The following is a 5,916-nucleotide window of genomic DNA, read 5'->3' on the forward strand; positions in this document are numbered from 1 at the left end:
GAAGCCTATACATGAGTTACATCATCTCAGCAATCAGTGCAGTGATATGTTAAAATGCCACTGTTGGCACAGCCTAGACAAGAGTTACATCACCCGGGAGATCAGTGCAGAGATATGTCATAAATCCCACTGTAGGTAAAACCTAGACAAGTTTTACATCACCTCAGTGATCACTGCAGAGATATGTCCCAATGCCTTTCTAGGCAGAGCTTAGACAAGAGACACATCTCCTGGGTGATCAGTGCCAATGCCCCCATAGGCAGAGTCTAGACAAGAGTTACATAACCCGGGTGATCCGTGCAGAGGGATGTCACAACGCCCTCTGCAGGCAGAAATATAAAAGAGTTACATCACCTGGGTGATCAGTGCAGAGATATGTCACAATGTCCCCTGTAGGCAGAGCATAGAGAAGAGTTGCATCACCAGATTGATCAGTGCAGAGATATGTCACAATATCCCCTGTTGGCAAAGCCTAGGCAAGAGTTACATCACCTGGGTGATCAGTGCAGTGATATGTCACAATGCCGTGTAGCCAGAGCCTAGAGTAAAGTTACAGCACCTGGGAGATCAGTGCAGAGATATGTCACAATGTCCCCAGTAGGCAGAGACCAGGCAAGAGTTGGATCACCTCGGGATCAGTGCAGAGATATGTCTCAATCCCCCAGTGGGCACAGCCTAGACAAGAGTTACATCACCTCGGTTAACAGTGCAGAGATATGTCAAAATGCCCCTTTAGGCAGAGCCTACACAAGTGTTACATCACTTAGGTGATCAGTGCAGAGATATGTCACAATACCCCGTGTAAATGTAGCCTAGACAAGAGTTACATCACCTGGGTGATCAGTGCAGAGATCTGTCACAATGCCCCTTTAGGCAGAGCTTAGACCAGAGTTACATCACCTGGGTGATCAGTGCAGAGATATGTCACAATGCCCCCATAGGCAATTCCAAGACAAGAGTCCCTCACCTGGGTGATCAGTGCAGACATGTGTGACTATGCCCCCAGTAAACAGAGCCTAGAGAAGGGTCCCATCACCTGGGTGATCAATGCAGAGATGTTTCACAATGCCCCTGCAGGCAGAGCGTACGCAAGGTTTACATCACCTAGATGATCAGTGCAGAGATATGTCACAAAGCCCCCTATGGGGAGAGCGTGGACAAGAGTTACATCAACTCGGTGATCAATGCAGTCATATGTCACTATACCCCGTAGGCAGAGCCTAGTCAAGCGTTACATTACCTGGGTGATCAGTGCAGAGTTATATCACAAAGCCCTCATACAGAGAGCCTAGAAAATTGTCCCATCACCTGGGTGATCAGAGCAGAAATATGTCACAATGCCCCCATAGGCAAATCCAACAGAAGAGTTACATCACCTGGGTGATCAGTGTAGAGATATGTCACAATGCCCCTATAGGCAGAGCCTAGACAAAATTCCCATCACCTGGGTGATCAGTGCAGAGATATGTCACAAAGCCCCTATAGGCAGAGCCTAGACAAGTGTTACTTGTTGATCACTTTGTTGATCAGTTCAGAGATGTGTCATGCTGACTGTTTGCTCCCGGAGCTCTGCGGGCACCCGGAAACATGCAGGGAAGGGTGGAAGACCGGCATGGTGCCTTCGCTCTCCTTGCCAGTTTCCAAACCGGCCACACTGCAGACTCCCCATGTTGCTGCACACGGGAATCCATCGTCAGGCCCTCACGCCGGGGAAGCATCTTCTCTCTGGGATCTTGCTCTGGTCTCCTACATGGAAATTAACGAGAGGCACATGCCTGCGTGTGTGAGACTGTCTCGGCAACAGCGACACCAACAGGCACTGCCTCCTTCTCGGAGAGAGGGCCTGGAGCTCTCAATACTCCCACGGAGGTTCAATTTCACACTCACCTCCACCGTCCCAGGCAGGTTTCTCCCTGCTGAAGACACGTGGGAGCCCACAGAGCGGCTTCCAGTTCCCGTGTGATTCCTGGAGAGGGCCGGAGAGCCAGCCCCCGAAACCCGCACCCCTCACCACTTCCCCCTCGCCACCTTCCTCTTCGTCTGTCCGGCACCACCACCGCCATCATCACGCCTTACCCCCCCAACCCACCTCCACTCGGCCGCAGGCCTCGACGCCCTGGGAACCTTCCCAGGTGGTGAGGGCAGTCCCAGGGCTCACCGCCATTCATGAAGGGGTGGAGCCTGCCTGCCTGTGGGCCTTTATAAGAGCCGCTGGCTGGCTGTCCTGGCAGGCCTCCTGGCTGCAAATTCTGCAGTGCACAGCCCTGCTGAGGGCATGGGATCCCGCCGGGCAGTCTCTCCCAGTGTCCGTCCGTGAATTTCCGGCCAGGGCTCCCCATGATGGCCCTCCCGACATCTTCGGACAGCACCCTCACCGCAGAAGCCCAGGGATGGGGACGGTGAAGGAGACTCGTTTCGACCCCGAGTCAAAGCGAGGCCCTGCGAGCCTGCTTTGAGCGGAACCCGTACCTGGGCATTGCCACCAGAGAACGGCTGGCCCAGGCCATTGGCATTCCATATCCGAGGGTCCATATTTGGTTTCAGAATGAGAGGTCACGCAAGCTGAAGAAAGACTGGAGGTAATCTCGGCCCTGACCCGGGAGACGTGGCCCGCAAGAACGTAGGCGAAAGCGGGCCGCCGTCACCGGATCCCAGACCGCCCTGCTCCTCTGAGCCTTTGAGAAGGATCGTTTTCCATGCATCGCCACCAGGGAAGATCCGGCCAGAGAGACGGGCCTCCCAGAGTCCAGGATTCAGATCTGGTTTCAGAATCGAACGGCCAGGCACCCGGGACAGGCTGGCAGGGCGCCCGCGCAGGCAGGCGGCCTGTGCAATGCGGCCCCCAGCGGGTGTCACCATGCTCCCTCGTGGGTCACCTTCTTCCACACCGGTGCGTGGGGAACGGGGCTTCCCGCACCCCACGTGCCCTGCGCGCCTGGGGCTCTCCCACAAGGGCTTTCGTGAGCCAGGGATCGAGGGCCGTCCCCATGCTCCAGCCCAGCCAGGCCGCGCCGGCAGAGGGGATCTCCCAACCTGCCCTGGCAGTCAGGGATTTTGCCTACGCCGCCTCGGCTCCTCCGGAAGTGGCTCTCTCCCACCCTCAGACTCCTCGGTGGCCTCCGCAACCGGGCAAAAGCCGGGAGGACGGGGACCCGCAGCGCGACGGCCTGCCGTGCCCTTGCACGGTGGAAGAGCCTGGGCCCGCTCAAGCGGGGCCACAGGGCCAAAGTGTTCTTGCGCCACACACGTCGCAGGGGAGTCCGTGGTGGGGCTTGGGCCGGGGTCCCCAGGTCGCCGGGGCGGCGTGGGAACCCCAAGCCGGGGCAGCTCCACCACGCCAGCCCGCACCCCCGGAGACCTCCACGCAGCAGGGGCAAATGCAAGGCATGCCAGCGCCCGCCCAGGCGCTCCTGGAGCCGAGACGCTCGTCTTCACTCCCCTCCAGCCTGCTGTTGGATGAGCTCCTGGCAAGCTCCGAGTTTCTGCAGCCGGCGCAACCTTTCCTGGAAACGGAGGCACTGGAGGAGCTGGAGGCCTTGGAAGAGGCCGCCTCGCTGGAAACACCCCTCAGCGAGGAAGAATACCGGGCTCTGCTGGAGGTGCTTTAGGACGCGGGGTTGGGACAGGGTCGGGTCGGGGCAGGGCGGTGGCCTCTCTTTCGTGGGGAACACCTGGCTGGCAATGGAGGGGTGTGTCTTCCCCTCGCCCCCTGCACCAGGCTGACTGGACTGGGATTCCTGACTTGTTGGTCTAGGCCCGGTGAGAGACTCCACACAGTGGAGAACTGCCATTCTTTCCCGGGCATCCCAGGGACCACAGAGACGGCCCAGGCACTAAAAGTGGGTCGCCTACTGCGCACGCGAGGGATTGTGGGCAGCCACCTGGGCTGTGGGAGCAGCCCGGGCAGAGCTCTCATGCCTTTCCACCACCCCACCCTCGCCTGACCACCCCCGCCCCACCCCCACACCCACCCCAGGAAAATGAGTCGTCCCCTGGGTTGGGTGAGGACCACAGTCACGCCAAACACAGGGCCCGCGCAGCGTACAGGCCTGACATCCCTCCGGCGGCTCGCCTCCTCTGTGCCGCTGCTCCACCGTCGACGGCCCGCCCGTACCCTTGCAGCCTCCCTGTTGCCACCATGGAGCGCCTGGCGGCGGAACACAGACCTCTAGCTCTCTTTGCCGGCTTCCTGGGTGATCAGTGCGGAGATATGTCACAATGTCTCCAGTATGCAGAGCCTAGACAAGAGTTATATCACATGGGTGATCAGGGCAGACATATGTCACAGTGCCCCCTGTAAGCAGATCCCAGACAAGAGTTGCATCACCTCGGTGATCAGTGCAGAGATATGTCTCAATGCCCCCTGTTGGCGAAGTCTATACAAGAGTTACATCATCTCGGTGACCAGTGCAGTGATATGTTAAAATGCCCTGTAGGCAGAGCCTAGACAAGAGTTACATCACCTGGGTGATCACTGCAGGGATATCTCACAATACCCCCTGTAAGCAGAGCCTAGACAAGTTTTACATCACCTCAGCGATCAGTGAAGAGATATATCCCAATGTCCCTCTAGGCAGAACTTAGACAAGGGTCACACCTCCTGGGTGATCAGTGCAGAGATAAGTCACAATGCCCCCACAGGCAGAGCCTAGACAAGAGTTACATAACCCGGGTGATCCGTGAAGAGTGATGTCACAACACCCTCTGTAGGCAGAGACTAGAAAAAAGTTACATCACCTGGGTCATCAGTGCAGAGATATGTCACAATGCCCCCTATAGGCAGAGCATAGAGAAGAGTTGCATTACCTGGGTGATCAGTGCAGAGATATGTCACAATGTCCCCTGTAGGCAAAGCCTAGGGAAGAGTTGCATCACCTGGGTGATCAGTGCAGAGATATGTCACAATGTCCCCTGTAGGCAAAGCCTAGGCAAGAGTTACATCACCTTTCCAGAGGTGATCCAACTCTTGCCTGGTCTCTGCCTACTGGGGACATTGTGACATATCTCTGCACTGATCTCCCAGGTACTATAACTTTAGTCTAGGCTCTGGCTACATGGCATTGTGACATATCTCTGCACTGTTAACTGAGGTGTTGTAACTCTTGTCTAGGCTGTGCCCACAGGGGGATTGAGACATATCTCTGCACTGATCCCAAGGTGATCCAACTCTTGCCTGGTCTCTGTGTACTGGGGACATTGTGACATATCTCTACACTGATCTCCCAGGTGCTGTAACTTTAATATATGCTCTGGCTACATGGCATTGTGACATATCACTACACTGATCACCCAGGTGGTATAACTCTTGGCAAGCCTCTGCCTACAGTGGGTTTGTGACATATCCCTGCACTGACCACCCAGGTGATATCACTCTCCTCTAGGATCTGCCTACAGTGTGCTTTATGACATATCCCTGCAATAATCACCCAGGTGATGTACCACTTGTCAAGGCTCTGCCTACAGGGACATTGCCATGTATCTCTGCACTGATCACCTAGGTCATGTAACTCTTGTCTAGGCTCTGCCTACAGTGGCATTGTGACATATCTCTGCACTGATCATCCGAGTGATGTAACTCTTGTCTAAGATCTGCCTTAAGGGAGTTTGTGATAGAACTCTGCACTGATCATCCAGGTGATGGGGCATTTGTCTAGGCTCTGCCTAAGGGAGCATTGTGACATATTTCTGCACTGATCACCCAAGTGACTGACTTTTGTCTTGGATCTGCCTATGGGGGCATTGTGACATATCGCTGCACTGATCACCCAGGTGATGCAAATGTTGTATAATCTCTGCCTACAAGGAAATTGTGAGAGATCTCTCCACTGATCATCCAAGTGATGTAACAATTTTCTAGGCTTTGCCTACACGGGGCTTTGTGACATAGCTTTGCACTGATATCCCAGGTGATGTAAC

The 5,916-nt window shown here is 55.6% G+C and overlaps 1 pseudogene; it reads left to right on the top strand.

Annotated features, from left to right (window-relative positions):
• The first annotated feature begins 2,340 nt into the window (after positions 1-2,340).
• On the top strand, positions 2,341-3,608 carry LOC100990163 (double homeobox protein 4-like protein 4; annotated as a pseudogene).
• Positions 3,609-5,916: the final 2,308 nt, after the last annotated feature.

Source organism: Pan paniscus, chromosome 16 (genome assembly GCF_029289425.2).
Source record: "Pan paniscus chromosome 16, NHGRI_mPanPan1-v2.0_pri, whole genome shotgun sequence".
NCBI lineage: Eukaryota > Metazoa > Chordata > Mammalia > Primates > Hominidae > Pan > Pan paniscus.